Below are 20,428 nucleotides of genomic sequence, written 5' to 3' on the forward strand. Positions count from 1 at the left end.
CATATTAATCAGAAATTGTATCCGATGACTGTAATCTAAATCAGAATCAGGTTTATTTAGTAGGTAGATGGATAGATAGCTAGACAGAAAGAAAGAAAAAATAGATGATGGATGGATAGATGATAGAAAGATAGGTGGATTGATGGATGGATAGGTGGACAGATGGATGGATGGAGGATAGATAAATAGAAAGACAGATAAATAGATAGCTAGAGGGATGGATAAATGGATAGATAGATGGATAAACAGATGGACAGACGGGTAGCTGGATAAGTAGATAGATAGATAGATAAATAGAGCAAAACGGGAATAACAAGGTAGTGTTCATGGATTCATTGACCATTCAGAAATCTAATGGCCTTGAGGAAGAAGCTGCTCCTAAAACATAGAGTGTGGGTCTTTAGCTTACTGGAACTCCTCCTTGATGGTGGCAATGAGAAGAGGAGATGTCCCAGTTGGTGAGTGTCATTAATAATAGATGTGTCTTCTTTCATCCTTACATATATATTCCTATGCATAGCTTGAACCTGAAGGCAGAACAGTTCTGCTACAGCCATGGCAAGTCTAGACACCGAAATTTATCTTCAAAAATGATAAACTCAGATTAGACCACGGTGAACCTTAGGAAAGAAATCCTATATATTGAGAAGGGAGAGGGTGCAGAAAAGATTTACTAGATTTTTTCCTTCAATAAGGATTTCAGATGCAAGTTTAATCAATTAGATGAAAGATGTACTTCTTAGTAGGTGTTCAAGAACTTGAAGGCAGTGATTGAATTGAGGCTATGTGAGGAATCCACAATTGCGATCTAGGAACTACTCCTGTAAAGGTGTCAGTAAAAGAGACAATCTTTTAAATATTAATTAGATAAGGTCTCAGGAAAATAATTTGAAGGGCTATGAGAAAAGAGCCAGGGAATGAAACTATGAAGATGCACAAAATGCTGGAGCAGCTTTGCAAGTCAGGCAACATCTATGGAGGGGAACAAAGAGTTGGCATTTTGAGCTGAGATCCTCCATCACCACGAGAAGAGGAAGAGGCAGAAGCCAGAGTGGGTGTTGCTCAAGATTTCCAACATCTGCAGAATCTTTTGTATTTATGAAATTAACAAGATAGTCCCACAAAGAACTGACATTGACTTGATGGGCAGAATGGCTTCCTTTGGAAAAATTCTTTGGAAAAGTTATTTTGTCATTAACACTGAGAAGAAAGATCCCAACAGAACATAACATTAGTCCTGGTTCCCCCCTTCCTATTTTCCCATCAATTCACCTTTGCCTCATTCACTACCAAAAGCATGTGCCTTCTTATTTTTCTTATATTTTACATAGAGATATAGCACAGTAACAGGCCCTTCAGGCTGGACAAGTCTGTGCTGCCTAATTTCACTCATGTGACTAATTAAGACCTTTGGGATGTGGGAGCAAACCAGAGTAACTGGAGGAAACTCACACGAGCATGGGGGAGAACGTACAAACTTCTTACAGACTTCAGCGGAAATCGAGCCCAGGTCACTGGTGCTGTAATGGTGTTACACTAGCCAATACACTACCATACCACCCCACCATTCACAATTCACTGTGGCTAAAGTGTCGATCAGCACACCCAAGCTACCAAGGCATCTTCCGGGCTTGGGAAGAAAATGAAGACCATGACAGTCACAAGGAAAACATACCAGCTCCTCATAAGCAACATTGGAAGTTGGGATGAAAGCACATTCCTGGAGATATGAGGCAGCTGTACCAACCTGTTGCCTGAGCATCTCTGTTGAATGCAATAAATATTCACTCCCGTTGGAGTTTTGCATGCTCATTTTGAACTCCACTTCTATAGTCACCTCCATTGATCTAGTGGTAACTTGCTTGGCTTGACGGTGCCCATACCACTCATTCAGTGAAAGACTTGCCTGTCTAAGTAGGTTTATGTACAAGTAGCTCCTCATCTGAATCAGTGCCTTTCATCTGCTTGGGAACAGATACTGAGTAGTCATACCTCTGTTTAAATGCAGTGAAAATATTGCAAGAACATGCACAGATATGATTAGAGATGGAAAAGCCATCTTCCATTTCTCTTCTCCTTAGCTCTACCCCAGACTGCTGCTGAAATTCCCACTGACTGTTTTAACAGATGAAGTTTCCGAGTCGTCAGTTTAACGACAATCGTGTGCCGTTTTTAAAACCCGAGTTAGCCTTAATGTGAATGTGAATGAGCAGTATGCCTCCCCCTCTGGAGACAACTGTTGCTTTGCATATTTTCAAACAGGTGGGAGGGCACCACTTTTAGGGAATCTTCAAGTCAGTCGGTTGGCCTCTCAATTCCTATGTGAATGTGTTGCTTAGATTTTAAATATCTAAAGGTAGATATAATTGTTGGAACAATTGTAGCACCAAGTCAAAGAGTGTAAAGGGGTGAAAAGGCTGGCACTGATCAGCACTGTTACAATTCTCACTAATCTGCAGAAAGTTTTGTGTGTGTGTGTGTTTGGCAGGGAGTTTGATGTTCTTGTTGCCATTTGTGCAACTTATTTTGTGCAGGAGGGGCTTTAGGGCTGGGTGGCACCTGGATTTGGGTCCTTGAACATAGGACTAATTAGTGCTTGGACAATTTAAATGCATGCGCAGATAGACTGGGTACAGAGGTGAAGGTGGGGCTGAATTCGCTCGCTCTCCTGCAAATGTTCATTGGCACTGCCGAGGCTGTGAACTGATTTGGCTGCCCGGCTGGTGTGAAAACTGGCGACCGAGGCTTGCGGCCTACTCTGGTTGCTCTGGGAGCAGATTGGCAACTCAGTCTGGTTCAGGATGCTGTTGGTTTATTTCCATTGTTTGTGTGATATGTGTGTGTTTCTTTTGCTCTCTTCCTCTGCACAGTCCATTTTGGTATTTTTTATTGGGTTAATTGGGTCTCTTGCTTTGCAGCTACCTGTAAGCAGACAAATTTCAAGATGTGTAATTTATGCATTCTTTGATAATAAATATGCTTTGAATCTTGAATCTTTATGTTTTTCTTTTGAATGGCTTCCATGGTTTTCTTTGTTTCATGGCTGACTGGAGAAAGCAAATCTCAGAATTGTATAGTGTGTACATACTTTGATAATAAATGCACATTGAACTTTGTATGTATTTTGCTACTTGGTGATCATATTCACAAGAAAAGACAAATTGCAGGGTCAAGTTTTACAATGCCTCCAGAAATGGTTTTTTCACCTGATATCAAGAACAAGCTAATCAACATTCCTATCTTATCCTCATATAGCCTGATGTCTAGAATTTAATCGGTCTTGAACACTGTTCTACATTGTTAGACTTTTCTGCTATAGAGAGTTACAGCCCTTTGAGTGAAGAAAACATCCCCTGCTCTTAATCCTAAATGGTCTAACCTTTATCCTGTAACCATGCTTTCTGGAGTGGGTTCCCCTCTCAGTAGCAGTTCTCTGCCCCTCAGAGTTGCTTAACTTTCCCTCTCATTCCCTTCCCTTCAATCTTTAATCTCTACAGGAATTTCCATATTTATAAAGATTACCTTTATTTGTCTCATTTACATCAAAAAATCAAAATATAGAGGAAAATATGTCATTTTTTGTCACAAATGTGCAAGAGTGTCCATGCTCCCGGTCCTAACGTAGCATGCCAACAATTTACTAACCATAACCTGTACATCTTTGGGAAATGGGAGAAGACTGGGGCACCTGGAGGAATTCATACAGCTACGTGGAGAACATACAAACTCCTTATAAACAATGGCGAGAACTGAACCGCCAATCACTGATTGTTATGTTCCCATACCATCCTCTTTCCATCCTTTGCTTTGCACCCTGGAAGCCCATTGAGTGTTGTGGAATTAAACAGACTAGCCTTTTGGCCCTTGCAATGTCACATAGTCACTGGTTCAGTCTGCCTTTTTCTCTGTGGGATTAGCTCCGTCTTTAAAAGTTCTGTCGCAGCTCAGCTACTTTTGCATTCAGTGCACAGAGGAACAGAGCTGGTTTTGGGGTGGGGGGGGGAACAACATGAGGAGAAACACAGGCTTTAATGACCTTATCACCAAAACTCCATTAAAGCAGAACTTCAAAGTATTTGAAGCTTTGTTGCAGCCCTAATGCGATTTTATAATTAAGCGCCCATGGAAACTGGTGGTTCCTTCTGATAACTTCTCCACAAATTCCCTCATGGACTGAATTCTTAGGTAAGTGAAATTTTCCCATCAATGAGCAGAGTTATATTTATACAGCCTGCTTGGCATTGTAAAATGTCAGGAGAATATAATTACGTCTAGAAATTGGATCAGATAGCGCTGTATATTTCAGCGCGGTGTAATTCAAAAATCAATGTAACCCAGAGTAAATTGCATTGACGACCTTTTCTGGGTGAAACTGTGCCAGTCGTGCAATTGGACAAGGCACTTCAAGGTGGGAACTTAACATCACGCTTGACATTTTCCCAGTATCAGGGACAGGCCAATTCACTTCAGTCTGACTGCGACACATGTTTGGAATCTTCCTGACATATATCGAAGTTTCCAGTTCCAGAGAACGATTGGCATCTGGCAATTATTTGAAAAAAAAACCCTCTGAGTTCTGTTTAGATGCCATTTCAAGATTCTTGTGACACACAACAGGACATTTCACAAGGCAGCGTGAAATTTAATGGAGACTGTTGACACCACTCCCAATGCATCCCAATCGTTACTCAAATCAGCTGGCATTGTGGAGAACTGAACAAATTGGTTTCAAGACTTCTTCTGTGGTGCCTCTCTACCTCCTTCCAATCTGGTGGGTACAGAATGTTTGTCCAAATCCCGTTCCTAGCAGCTTCTGTCTCAGTGGAGTGAATGAATTGAATAGTTTCCTTGTAACAAATGTGTGGGTTTCACCTGCATGGGGAGGATCATTTTGACCAATCACATTAAGGCAGCACAGGTGAGTAGAGGTGTGAAGGGATGTGACTGGAAGCAGGTGACGGATTAGCCTGAATAGGCTCTATTTTGTAGTGTAGCATCCATCATGCTGTAAATATCAACTTGCCTTATGTAGCGCCCATGATATAGTTTTGTGATTCCGCCATTGTAAATGGACTCTTCCTTTTACTATGTTTCCCATCCACTAACAACTCAAGGTCTTTTTCAGAGAAAATTAATGCTCCCACATGCCTCACACCTCCATGGTAGCCATAACATATGCCTGATTACTGCCTTCTGCTCTGCCTCAGAAGGCAGTGGAGGCCAATTCTCTGGATGCTTTCAAGAAAGAGTTAGATAGAGCTCTTAAAGATAGTGGAGTCAAGGGATATGGGGAAAAGGCAGGAACGGGGTACTGATTGTAGATGATCAGCCACGATCACAGTGAATGGCGGTGCTGGCTTGAAGGGCCGAATGGCCTACTCCTGCACCTATTGTCTATTATGTTGGTGAATCTCCCTTTAAAGGCTGAAAACTTTTAATTAATACATAGCAAAATGGCAGCAGCTGCAATGAATTGGGTCTCCACACAGATCATTTAATGCTGTTTTATCTCTTTAGTGGATGCATTCTAACACTGTGTAAATTTGTTTCCAATTACTTTCAATATATTTTTAAAGGACACTTAATTTGGTGCGAGTGCAACACATTCTCATATTTTGCTGCACCAAAAAAAGTGAAATCCGATACCTTGCTCATTTTTTTAGAGTCAGATACTACTACAGCACAGAAACAGACCATTTGTCCCATCTAGTTCATGCCAAACTGTTAGTCTGCCCAGTTCCATCGACCTGCACCCACTCCATAGCCCTCCATAAACGCACCTTTCAAAATTTCTCATAAGCATTAAAATTCAACCCACATCCAACACTTTCACTGTACCCCAGAATCTCACCACCATCTGAGTGAAGAAATCTGCCTTCATGTTTCCCTTAAATATTTCACCCTTCACCCTTAACCCATGACCTCTGGTTCTAGTCTCACCCAACCACAGTAGAAAAAGCCTGTTTGCATTTACCCTATCTATACCCTTCGGAATTTTATATGCTTCAATCAAATCTCCCCTCACTCTGCTATGTTCTAGGGAATAAAGTCCTAGCCCATTCATTCTCTCCCTATAATTCAGATTGCCAATATTCCAAATTGGTTCTAACCAATGTCTTATACAATTTCTACATAACATCCCAATTCCTGTACTCAGTGCATTGATTTATGAAGACCAAGTGCCAAAAGCTTTCTTTATGACCTTATCTACTTGTTATACCACTTTCAAGAAATTATGGACCAGTATTCCCAGGTCCCTCTGTTCTATTGCACTTAGTGCCCTACTTCTCACCATGTAAGACCTAACCTGATTGGTCCTCCCAAATTACAACACCTTACACTCTTCTGCATTAAATTCTATCTGCCATTTTTCAAACTGATCCAGATCCTGCTGTTAGCTTTGATAGTCCTCTTCACCATCCACTACACCCACTATCTTGGTGAAATTTCCTGCATTTGTTTGGTGTAGGATTTAGTTATTTTAATCAAGAGGCTGGTGCGAATCTAGTTGATGAACATTGGCCAGCTGTTAAGGGCGGTGCAGTTTCAACCAGATTTGTGTGTATACGAATACACATATTATTGCATCACATTTTAATTAAACCAATTAATGATTTCAACTGGAAGAAAGAAATTCATGAATATATTTAGGAATGTTTTATATGAAAATTCCAGAGGCAGCCCTTTTTAACTGAAGCACCAAGCAAGTGATCCAGATTTCCCCTTCCTGTCTTGGGGACTTCCTCTAGCCTGCCAACCTTCAAATGAACTGGATTCTTTCAGCTCTGGTTCCCTGCACATTCTCCTTGCTCTCCACACCAGCTGTGGTCAATGTCAATAAGGTATGTACTTCACCAACTTTGGAATAAGGATTGGGAAAGAGAAGTGATCCATAAGGTTCTCCGAACTTGCTACCCCTCTTAATGAGACCTTGATCTCAACTCCATTTTCCTTTTGTATTCCCAAATAAGTTGATTCCCCTAAATTTGCTGCTTGGAGCCCTCCATATCACACTCCCACTTTAACTCTATCATCGAGAATTTGCTGTAACCTGCCATTCTAATATTTCCTCCAGAGGCTTAGTCTGAATCTCTGTCTAATTGTGTCCCTGTGATGTATCTTGGGACACTTTACAAGTTTTTAAGGCATTGCAAACTTTCCTAATGATGAAACTCTTTGAACATTTTTGTTTGCATGCCCAACAGGCCTGCTTTGTACCCATGAATTTATCAGACTGCTGATGTAAACACAGCTGGAGGTTCTGGATGTATTAAGATTACTCGTATTGGCTTCCACTATTTAGATCCATAGATTTTCAATAACAGCACACTCAATTGTACTTTGTACCATTTCCATTTCTGACATCAAAATATTTCCTTCTGGGTCTTTCCAATGAGTAATGCTCAGCAGGCTGTCAGACCAAAGAGCACAGAACATTTGAAACTGTGTTCTTCTCAAGTTAAGGGATATTAGACAAGGCACTTAACCTATCATCCTGGTTGATGCAGGCAATAAGGTTATTCACTTTCCCAATCCTGATTCAAATATGCTGATGTCTGACTGAATGTTCACAGGTAGTCTCTGGGCTATGTTTGGACCATGTCTGCCTCCTGCCACATGAGCATTGATCCTGTTCACCTATGCCTTACTCTGATCCTTTTCTTGTGTCAAACAAAATAGGACGGCAGACTACTCAGATCCAGAGACCCAGGTTCAATCTTGACCTTCAGAGCTCTCTCAGTAGAGTTTATACATTTTCTCTGTGACTGCATGACATAACCCCCCATAAGCCAACAACATGCAATGGGTTGGTTAGTTGGCCACTGTCAAATTTCTCCCAGTCAGCTGCTGGCTGGTAGAATCTGGGAGAATGTGAGAACACTTGAATGAGATGAGAGAATAGGATCAGAACAGATGGGTGCTTGATGGCTTGATGGTGGGCTGAAGGGCATGTTTCTGTACAAGATGACTGTAAAATTTTGCAGAAAATTCCATCCACCATCAATAACATGAAACAAGCTCTGTGATAGTTGTGGTATGTTGCTCTTAGTGTCTTGAATTCAGCATTTGAGTTGCTGCTGAACAAGGGTGTGAATCTCTAAGCAAAATATAATTTAGTTCCATGATATATTTTGGAAATATGATGTCTTTTTCACAATTAGCAAATGATAATTAACCCTGTAAGTGTTAAATGAGATTGGATGCTTCAACGCTCCAGGCAAGTTGAACTTAAACAACTGAATTACATTGATTACCTGACATAAGTTGTGAGGCTGTAAGAAGGTAGTTGAGAATTTGAGGCTTGAGCTGATCAATGTGACCTAACAAGGATTTGTGAAGGATAGGTCAGGAGTAACTAATCCGGTTGAGATTTTCAGTGACTGCCAGCATGATGGATGAATGTAGCCTGCAGAGATTTTTAACAGGTTTTTAGTGAGATTCTAAATTTGAAAACACATTGAATCAAAAATAAAGCTGTGATGTGGGTTGGTAATTGGTTTGGAGGGATGAGGCAAAGAAAATGGATTAAAAGGTGTGGCTGGGCATGGCTGCTACACAGTTCTGCACCGAGATCTCAATTTTCCGGTATTTGTAGTGCAATGGTCGTGTAGCAGTTAACATGGCACTATTACAGCTCGAGGCGTTGGAGTTCAAACCCAACAAAGACATACAGGGAGGGTTAAGTGGCCATTGTAAATTGTCCCATTATTAGGTTAGGGTTAAATCAGGGTTGTCGGGTTGTGGTTGGAGGATAATAAGGGCTTATTCTGCTGTGTCTCTATAAATCAATCAATCAATATAGCATAACACCAAGTGAAGGAGTGGAGATGGGAACAAATCTACTGTAGGGCACAGATATTCTTTAGTAACCATGACAGATGGACTTTCATGTGCCAGGGCATGAGGACCACCACTGTATCCAAGGGAGACATTTCAGATTAATTGCCTGAGGGCATCAGGGGATTTATGTGATTATGTGAGCACATCACTAAGTGCCAGTGTCAAGAAGAACAGGTATCATGAACAGTGATAGAATACCAGCTTTTACCTTGAGGGCAGAGGGGCTCAGAAATACGAAAGTATGGAACCCTTGGTCAGACTGTATCTAAAGCACTATCTTCAATTATGGATATTGAACAAGAGGATTTTAGGTACCCGGAGAAATCCATAAAGATCTATGTCATCAGTGAGGAAAAGATCCAATGACAAGGACTCTGCCTAATGCAGTAGATGGAAAAGGGCATTTGCTGAGATTGGAGAAAAATTATGACTCACCAGTCCATTTGTCAGCCACAATTACATTTGCAGAACATTGAAATGCCTCAGTCTGATCCATATTTTTGAAGGAAACTGAAGTCATTCAATGGAATGGAATCAATTAGAGCAAAATTGCCAGAGTAATTTTATTGTCTCCAAAATAACAACACTTTTGGCTACATGAGAAACTTGTTTGATGAACATAATTTTTTAAACTTGTTATTTTGATCTTGTTTTTCTTAGGCAGTTCCTTGATCTCAAGGATGACTTGCTTTCTCATGATGGTTTTGTGGGTTCTGAGGTGACTAATGTGGAAACCACTCATGTATAGATGAGGCAAGGGATGGCCAAAGAGCTGGAAGAGTGTATGAGTTGTGAGGTGTTGTGTTGATTTCACCACTTAGGCAGGACATCCATGCCCTCCTGATGCAGCGTTGAGATTCTCTATGACAACCTGATGACACCTTTTCCACTTTGAATGGCTATGGGTTAGGTATTCTCAGCTATCAATGGGATCATGTCACTTCCTTAAGCAGATTCTGAGAACATCCTTGAATCTTTTCTTCAGCCAACAATGTGGCAGACATGGCAGAATAGGCTAAAATGATCTTGAGCTGTTCAGCGCTCTCCAGAGAGTGCTTTTGGAGAACGCATGCAGTGGCAGATTGAATTAAATTGTGGTTCCATCACAGTCTAATAACCTGCCCATGCTTATTATCTAGGCTGACAGGTGACACATTTTATGCCTCTGCTCTGCTTTGTAGAGACAACTAATGCCCAAAGCAAGATGCCTTTGGAATAGACTTTGGGAAGAGAATTTTTAATGTACTCTGCACAGTCTGAGAGTGCAATCAACAGGGATGGTGGAGCCCCGTGGGTTGTATGAGTATAACTGCCAACAAAAACTTTGAGCACTTCCTTGAATCTTTTTTGTCAACCAATAATAAGGTAGAAGTGTGGTAGCAGTGGTTAAAATGATCTTAGTACGTTCAGAAAGGCCTTGGGCTGTACTCTAGAAAAGGTGAGATTCAGAAAAAGATATGAACGGATTTTTGGGGTGAAGAAAGAGAGACTTGGGTGTGATCCAGGTTTCAAGAACAGGTCGGCTAACAAGGTGAGGATGGTGAGAATATGGAACATGAAACAGTTGAAGCAAGGACCATTTAAGGAGAAGAAGTTAGCATACATAAGTTAGGGCATAGGTGGGAATAAGTAATTCTGGAGGCTGTATTCACTGGTACAGTTGAATTGTGGTGAATGTTCCTTTTCTGTGTTGTATGTAAATCTCCTATTGCTTATCCAGTGCCTGCATCTTCCTTTGCAAAGATTGCATATGAATATAACTGGACAGAGACTGACAAGTCAACTTACTTTGGTTTTAATTTCTGAGATACTTGAAATTCAGTGAGGGCCCCATTAGACTGAAATGTGACAAATATAACTACTTTGATCATAAAAGGAGAGAGATAAAAATCTGGAAACTACAGACCAATTATCTTATTATTGATCAAGAAAAAATTGATAAGAGCTACAATTAGTGAAGCTATATCAGAGCACTTAGGTAATCAAGCAAAATCAATAGGATTTTGTGAAAGAGAAAATGTTTGGCCAATTTGCTGGAGGTGTTTGACAAAGTAACATCACTGTGGATAAAGGAGAATCAGCAGATGCACCATAAGGCATAGGAGCAGAATTAGGCCAATCAGTCCATCGAGTCTGCTTCCCCACTCCATCATGACAGATTTCTTATCCCTTTCAATACTATTCTTCTGCATTCTCCACATAACCTTTGACACCCTTCCTAATCAAGAACCAATCAACTTCCACTTCATACCCAATTACTAGGTCTCCTCACATTTACCACACTCTGGACAAAGAAATCTTTCCTCATCTCTGTTCTAAAGGGGTGTCCCTCTGCTCTGAGGCTGTGCTTTTTGCACCTAGACTCCTCCACCTTTGCAAACATACTTTCCTTATCCACTCTATCTAGGCTATTCAATATTCAATAGGTTTCAATGAGATTCCCCCCCCCCCACCATTCTCAAACTTCAGTTGAGTACAGGCCCAGAGTCATCGAACACTTCTCATATGATAACCCTTTCATTCCCACAACCATTCTCATGAAGCTCCTCTGGACCCTCTCCAGTGCCTACACATCTTTTCTTAGATAAGCAGCCCGAACTGCGGTTTTATAAAACCTCGGTATTACATCCTTGCTGTACTCTATTTATGTATTATGTAATGAGTCGTTATACAATACCACTGTATATTTCCAAAAGGATTTGCTAGGGTGGCACTTCAAAGATTATTGCAGAAAATAAAAACTAATGGAACAGAAGGTAATGTGCTGGTGCGAGGAGAAGATTGGCTAACCAACAGGAAACCGAAAGTAAGGATAAAAGGGCTTTTTTCTGGTTCACAAAATGTGCTGAAGGATGTGCACTGCAAGTATCTGCATTGGATCCTCAAAATGTTATCATTTATATCAATGACGGATGAAAACACTGACATTGCAAAATTTTTGCTTACTCAAAGATCGATAGGAAAGTAAATTGGGAAGAAGACGTAAGATGGCTATAAAAAAGTTCTAAATAAAGGGAACTGGAAAAGATCTGACAAATGGATCAGGGAATAGGAAAATGCATTTTAACCAGATATTTTTTTTTAAAGGTATGTTGCCTTCATAGTAGGAGATGAGCTCTGAGACACAGTGTAAATTGGGTGTCCTGTTGTATAGTTTTCAGAAGGCTGGTATACACACAGAGCAGGTGATTCAAAAAGCAAAGAAAGTGTTATTGCTTATGGCTAGGGAAGGTGAAGGCAAATTAGGAAGGTTATATTAGGCACTCGTCAGACCTCATCTGGAATCCTTTCCACAGTATTGGCTGCATCACTATGTGGTGTGGGGGGGGTGCTACTGCACAGGATTGTAGTAAGGGGCAGAAAGGTGTAAAATCAGTCAGCTCCATCAATGGTACTTGCTTCTGTGGTATCCAAAACGTATTCAAGGAGTGGTGCCTCAGAACGGCAGCGTCCATCATCAGGGCCCACACCACCCTTTTTCTCACTGTTACCATCAGGACAGAGGTACAGAAGCCTGAAGGCACAAACTCAGTGCTTCAGGAACAGCTTCTTCCCCTCTGCCATTTGATTTCTAAATGGACATTGAACCCATGAACGCTACCTCACTACTTTTTTAAAATTTGTTTTTGCGCTGCTTAACTTAACTACTTAATGTACAAAGACACTTACTGTAATTCAGTTTTCTTTCTGCTTATCATGTATTGCATTGTAGTGCTGTTGCAAAGTTTACAAGTTTCACGACGAATGCTTGTGATATTAAACCAGATTCTGATTCTGATTTAAGAGGTGGTGTTAATCCATTGGAAGCAGTTTAATGTACCAGATCCATAACTGGAAAAAGAAAGTTGCCTTTACAGGGGAGGTCCCATGGGCTTGTTTATTCTCACTAGACTATATATGAATGAATGGAGCTTTATTGAAACATATAAAGTTCCAAAGTCCTGACAGGATGAATGCCGGGTGGATATTTCCTCTTGTGGGAGAATCTAAAGTTTTTTTAAAAATAAGGGATCATCAGTTTAAAACAAAAGTGGAAATGATTTTTCCCCTCCCCTTCTCTCTCTTCCTCCCTCTCCCCAGTCTTTAAGAGACAGTGGAATGAGAACTTTATTTTTAAGGAAGAGGTGGGCAGGTTCTTGATGAGAAATGGGGTGAACGGTTGCCATGGAGTAATCACAAACATGAATTTACATGCCAGTTAATGGAATGTTAAGGGAGTTCAATGACCAAGTAGCCTACTGCAGCTCTTTATTCCCATGGGACTTCATTCCCATGTTAAAATCACATTATTCTCATCATTCCCTTGCTAAATTACTCCCAATGTTCCCAAATTCCCTAAAATATTCCCAATTGCTCCTTATTCCAAAAGAGAATTTCCATATAGGCTAGTCAAGATCCTGTGGAATGGTAGGGAGGATTCAATGGCGAGGCAGCCTACAACTTCTTTTTATTCCCGTGTTTGTATGTTACATTTATCGTTGGAGGGAAGAAAGTAAGTGAATGATAATTGAATGCCCTGACATTGCCCGTCTCTTGTCATCGTCTGAACTGACAACTTTTTCTTTAACTGGCAGCCTGCTAGTCAGACTTGCTGGCTTCTCAATTCAAGAACTGATTAGACAAGCTTCCTATAGTAGACTCTACTCCTATAATCAGGGTGTGAAGGAATCTTAAAGTTGTCCAGTTTTTGCTCTTCCACTGTCCATCAACCAGCTCATGGCTGCTCATTTAGAACTTGCTCTATTCACTTGAGAATGCCATCTCATTGCTAGTTGATGCCAGTGATGATGCCTGTGTAACCGGCATGACCATAGAGTGCCTTTGGCAGTCTTACCACTCAGTGTACAGGCAGATAGTGAAAGAGGCAGAATAGCAAAAGAAAAATCGTAGCATTTCATAAAGGAACAGTGAACAGTAACAGAACCAGAAGCGTATAATCACAAACAAGAGATAATCTGCAGATGCTGGAAATCAAAGTAATGCAAACAGAATGCTGGAGGAATTCAGCAGCTCAGTTGATACTTTGGGCCGAGACCCAGTCCTGATGAAGAGTCTCTGCACAAGATATTGACTGTCTACTCTTTTCCATCTATGCTGCCTGGCCTGCTGAGTTCCTCCAGCATTTTGTGTGTGTTATGTAAGCGTCTATCTCCGAATTCCGATGCTATGTAGAGAGTTCTAATATGTCTCATGAGAGAGATTTATTATTCCTCTCATCACCATTCTCCTGCTTTCCCTCCATAACCTTTGATATCCTGACAAATCAAGAACCTATTAACCTTTGCTTGAAATGCACTCAATGACACAGCCTCTACAGCCACCTGTGGCAACAAATCCCACTGATTCGCCACCCTCTGGCTAAAGAAATCCTCTTCATCTCTGTTCAAAATGGACGTCCCACTATTTTAAGGCTGTGCCCTCTGCTCCGAGACTGCCCCACTATAGGAAACATCCTCTCCACATCAACTCTATCTAAGCCTTTCAATATTCAATAGAATTCAATGATATCCCCCTTCATTCTTCTGAACTCCAGTGGGTAGAGGCCCAGAACCTTCAAATGCTCCTCACGGTTTAACCCTTTCATACCCAGAATCATTCTCATGAACCTTCCTCAGGAGTCTCTCCAGTCCCAGCACACCTTTTCTTAGATAGGGGGCCCAAAACTGTTCACAATACTCCATCAAAACATGAAGGAGCCATTACAAACCACCACCACTCCCAATAATCCTGTGACATCTGTCTCTGAGGCTGACGTGCAAATAGCCTTCAGAAAGGTGAACCCATGAAAAACATTCAGCCCAGACAAGGTATCTGGCCAAATACTAAAAATCTGTGCTGAACAACTGCTGAATTGTTCACTGAGATCTTTACCCTCTCGCTTCTGCTGTCTGAGGTATTCAACTGCTTCAAGTGGACTTCAAGAAGAACGTGGTAACCAGCCTCAATGGCGATTGTTCAGTAGGATTTTCACCCAGAGTGATGAAGTGTTTTGAGCAGTCAATGATGAAACATACCATCTCCTGCCTGAGGAGCAACTTGGATCCACTTCAATTTTCCTACCATAGCAACAAGTCCACAGCAGATGCCATCTCATTGGTTCTTCTGGAGCATCTGGACAGCAAAGGTGCAGACATTAGGATGTTCCTTATCATTAGCAGCTCAGCTGTCAATATTATCAGCCCATCAAAACTAATCAGTAAGCTCCAAAGCCTTGACCTCCTCCACAATCTCTATCACCATAGGTGAACCACAAGGCTGTATGCTTAGTTGCATGCTCTATTCATCTTACACTTATTGCCGTGTGGCTAAGCACAGCTCCAATGCCGTTTTCAAGTTTGCTGACAACTCTACTGTCATTAGCCAAACCAAAGTTGGTGATGAACTAGCGCATAGGAGAGAGACTGAAAATATGGCTGAGTGACGCCAGAACAACAACCTTTTACTCAATATCAGCAAAACAAAAGAGCTGATTATTGACAACAGGAGAAGGAAACCAGAAGTCCATGAGTTAGTCTTCATCAGAGGATCAGAGGTAGAGAAGGTCAGCAATTTAAAATATTTCAGTGTTCATATTTTGGAGGACCTGTCCTGGAGCCTGCACATACACAAACAAGAAGAAAGCATGGCAGCACCTCTACTTCCTTTGAAGTTAATGAAGATTTGGCATGACATCTAGAACTTTGACAAACTTCTATAAGAGTGTGGTGGAGAGTATACTGACTGGCTGCATCATGACCCGGAATGGAAACACTAATGCCCTTAAACATAAAATCCTACAAAAAGTAATGGATATAGCCCAGTACATCACAGGTAAAGTCCTCCCCAACACTGAGCACATCACATGAAATCTAGTCACAAGAAAGCAATATCTACCATCCAGTCCATGTTCTAGAGGAGCCTCAGGATTCACACCACCAGGTTTAGGAATGGTTATTACCCCTCAAGCATCAACCTCTTGAACCAAATGGGATAACTTCACTCAACTTCACTTGCCCTATGATTGAAATGTTCCTACAACCTATGGACTCAGTTTGAAGGACACTTCGTCTCGTTCTCAATATTCATTGCTTATTTATTTATTATTATCGTTCATTTGATTCTGCATTTGTATGATGGTTGTCTTTTGCACACTGGTTGAATGGCCAGATTGGTGTGATCTCTCATTAATTCTGTATATTTATTAATCTATTAATGATTTGTTGAGTATGCCCTCAGGGAAATGAATCTCAGGGGTGTCCATGTGATAAATACATATTTTTATAATAAATTTACATCGTACTTTGAAGTTCGGACTGACCAATGCCTTATAAAGCCTCAGCAATACACCCTTGGTCTTATATTCTATTTCTCTCGAAATGAATGCTAACATTTATTTGCATTCCTCGCCACTGACTGAACCTGCAAGTTAACCTTTAGGGAATCCTGGGTAAGTACTCCTAAATTCCTTTGCACCTTGGTTTTTTGATTTTTTTTCCTCCCTGCTTAGAAAACAGTTTACACCCATATTCCTTCTACCAAAGTGCATGCCACTTCCCTCAACTATATTCCATCTGCCACTTCTTTGCCAATTCTCCCAATCTGTCTAAGTCCTTTTGCAGAATTCTTAAGTTAATATGGTCTTAAGGAACAATGGATTTTGTACTCTGAATCCATGGTACATATGGGACATGTTTTTCTACAATGTGTGTCTGGAAATCCTGAGATTTATTCCCAATTAAACATGTAATAGTCATTTTATTTCAAACAACTAGAACTTAGCAGCAAGATCTGGATTGACATGGGGTTCATTATGATTGAAAGCAGAAAGAGGATCAAAAAAGCATATATATTTTTATGCAAATGCAAACTGAGCAAGATAAGACAGCTGTCTAAATGTAATTAACTGTACGCATTCTGAATTATTCATGGGATGTGGGTGTTGCAGCTAAAGCCAACACTTATGGCCCATCCCCAACAGACCTTGAGAAAATAGTCTTCAAATACTTTCTTCCTTGTGGTAAAGATACTCCCACAGGCTATTAAATGGTGAATTCCAGCTTACTTACCCAGCAGCTATGAGAGAATAAAGCTATATTTTCATGTTGGAATGGCGTGTGTCTTTTGAAGTGATGGTATCTCCAAGTGCCTGCTGTCTTTTTATCCCTCAAGGTAGGCAATGCCATTGAATTGGGGAAAACCACTGATGGATTACAGGCACTTAGCAGCTGAAAATCACTTTGCAGACGATTTACTGTGGGAAGAGCATAGGAGAGAAGAAAGATTAATGTGGTGAAAAGGCTGACATTCTCATTAAATGAGAAATCACAGAAACTAATATTGTCCTCTTTATTCTGCATAGTGAGAGACTGAATGAAGGTGTTCAAAGTTTGAACAAAGTGAATGGGTAGAAGGACCAATAATGAGAAGACAACAGATTAATGTGTAGAATCATGGTACAATATGAAACTATTCAGCTAACTGAATCCATATACATCAGCCTGTTTAGTTTTATTTTCCTACTCTCGCCTGTTAATCGTTCTGTTAAAAAGAAGTTAGTTGGCAGAAAATTGACAATGAAAAGTTGTGGGAGATGCATTAGTGAACGATGTGGAGAACTCTCTTTCCAATATACTGAGATGTTATTCTCAGGGGTGTGCTTCCTGAAAGGACAGTGAAGAAAAGTTCAATAAAAATAAATGTAGAAATACAAGGAATGGAGAAAAAAAATAGCGAAGTTGTATAAGACATTGGTGAGGCCTAATTTGAGTATTGTGTGCAGTTTTGGTCAAACAACATACAGTAAAGATATAAATAATGTTGAGAGAGAGTACAGAGAAAATTTACAAGGTTATTGCAGGGTCTGGAGGGCTGAGTTATAAGGGAAGAATGAATAGGTTAGGACTTTATATCTTGGAACGTAGAATATTGAGAGGAGATTTGATAGAGGTATACAAAATTTTGATGGGTATATTAGGGTAAATGCAAGCAGTTTTTTTTCACTGAGGTTGGGTGGTACTACAACAAGAGGTCATGAGTTAAGGGTGAAAGGTGAAAAGTCTAATGGGAACATGAGGGGATACTTCTTCACTCAAAGAACCATGAGAGTGTGGAATGAGCTGCCAGCACAAGTAGTGCATGCGAGGTCAATTTCGAAGTTTAAGAGAAGTTTGGATAGGTACATGCACAGAAGGTGTATGGAGGGTTATGGTCCCAGTGTGGATCGATGGGAGTAGGCAGTCTAAATAGTTCAGCGTGGATTGGATGGGCTGCAGAGCCTGCTTCTGTGCTGTATTTCTTTATGACAATGAAAAAGCAGGAGATGTGGATTAACTGTGTTGTTCTGTCAAAGAACCAGCAGAGGCATATCGGACTGAATGGTCTTCTGCCTGCTCTCATTCTAAGACATGACATTCCCACTTAACCACACAAAACACACACTTCTGTCTTCAAGTCTACCTTGAAAAGATAGAAAAGGGTGTGCTTGCTTTCTGTTGAGTTGTTTTACTAAATGGAGTCAGTATATAAACAGCCTTTTATGCACAACCATTAACCTTAAAATGTACTTATAATACTTCACAAATAACACCTCTCATCATGCATTCCTCCATTTCTCTGTCAAATGCAGTTTTGAATCACAGCAGTAATCTGCCCGACAAGTCAGTTCCACTCATATTACAAATGTTATAAACCTTTCAGCAAGCACTGATTTCAAAGTCTCTGTCTACTTTGAGTGATTCTGTGGAGTTATTAACACCAAAGGGACAGGCAGTGGATAATAGATCTTCCTTGCGATCACCTGCAAAGGAGGGATTTTAACGAAATAGATATAGGAACAGAAATTGTTTGCGTTTGTTGTAAATGCAAGGAAAGTGAATTGAAATGAGAGAGGATGATTGAAGTAAAGCAGCAAACAAATTGAATCAGCTTATGTAAAGACAAAAGAAGAATAAATGTTTCAAGTCTTTCTCAAATAATGCTATGCTTTTACCAGTACAAATACTCCAAGGACATGATGACATTTCAATTCATATTCATGATCCAGATCCATAAATTACTGATCACAAGACCACTGCACCCAATATCAAATGGATGCTGATATGATTCAGGGTCGATTAGTATAATCCAAATGGAAAGAACAGTGTGCTTCATTCCCCAATACTCCAACGCATCTTTCACCCGTATCATTGCAATGTGTCCGTTGATACTGCAGGTCAACCTATTTATTCGTTAATCGTTGCTGAAAAACTCTGGGATGACACTGCAATATTCAATATTCTTGAACAGCAATGGAGAAGAAGTCACAGAATCATAGAAAAACTAAGGAGTCCCTTCAGCCCATTGATTCCGTATCTGCCAATATAGAGCTGGGCATTTTCCATCCTTGGCATGCAGCTCCTCAAGTCCACATCCAACTACTGAATTACTGCAAAATGGAAGAGGCATACTGAGATCTTGATGGCTCCCAGCAGAGCAAGCCTATCAGTCTATCCCTCCACTCCTTAGTCCCCTGTAGCCTTGCAGTTTATTCATTCTTGCATGCCTTGATTATTTTGCCATCTAACTCATGAAAGGATAACCTTCTAGAAAGTTTTTCAAATCTTGTGATTCTATCCTAATCAGTATAGAGTTAATGGAATTTATTCCACTCAAAACCTAAAAGCTGGCTGAGAGAAGCCAGTAAAAATATTCCATGATGGTAAATGAGTGAGAATATATTTTCTTGGTGATATGAGGCACGTAGTAGAGAAATGACATCTCTGCAGAATTGTCAACTAGCCGTCAGCGTGATCAGTCTCATTAACATGTTTGCAGAATGAGTACATAATTGGCAAGTTAATTTCAATAAACGTATGTGTCAGCTGCAATATCTTGTTAAGGAAATAAAGCAGGCTCAGATAATATTTAGAAAACAGGACTCTAAGTGAAACAGAGGAACAAAATGGTCTGGTTGTACAACTACACAACAAACTGAAACAGATCATTAAAACCCAATAAGTCAACAGGATTTAGATCACATTGGGTAAAATCAAGAAGAAGACATATGCTTTCTTTGATCGAACCTTTTCGGGATAGAATACTGAGTGTAAATTTAATATCTATGCTCTAAAGCAGAAATGAGCAATAGAAAGGATGTGATATCTATTTACAAGGAAGGGCTGGTGAAAAGTCTCAGTCCAAACTGCTAACTCTTTATCCTATTCCATACATGCTAATGAGTTTCTCTAGCATTTTGACTGTGTTACTCTGGCTTTCCAGCATCTCCAGAGTCTCCACTCTTCATTATGTGCGAGTGTTGTAAGGAACGTACCAGTTTTCTGAATTTCTACTAACAAAGAAAGAACATAGAAACTGGGTCTCCTTTCTATTGAATAGAAGAACCTATGGGGAGAGCCATTGGAGATCTTTAACATTCTAGAAGATTTTGATTTGAGTATAAGCCAAGCGAGTGTTTCTACAAAAGGAAGAACTAAACTAGAGACAGTTGGTGTAGTCACCAAGAAATCCAGAAGCCAAGTCAGAATAAGCGGTCTTTCCCAGAGAGAGGTGAGAATGTGGAATATGTTCACAGGGAGTAGGTGTTGCAAATACTACAGTGATTTTGAAGAGG

Source organism: Hypanus sabinus, chromosome 25 (assembly GCF_030144855.1).
Source record: "Hypanus sabinus isolate sHypSab1 chromosome 25, sHypSab1.hap1, whole genome shotgun sequence".
In the NCBI taxonomy this organism is placed as follows: Eukaryota; Metazoa; Chordata; class Chondrichthyes; order Myliobatiformes; family Dasyatidae; genus Hypanus; species Hypanus sabinus.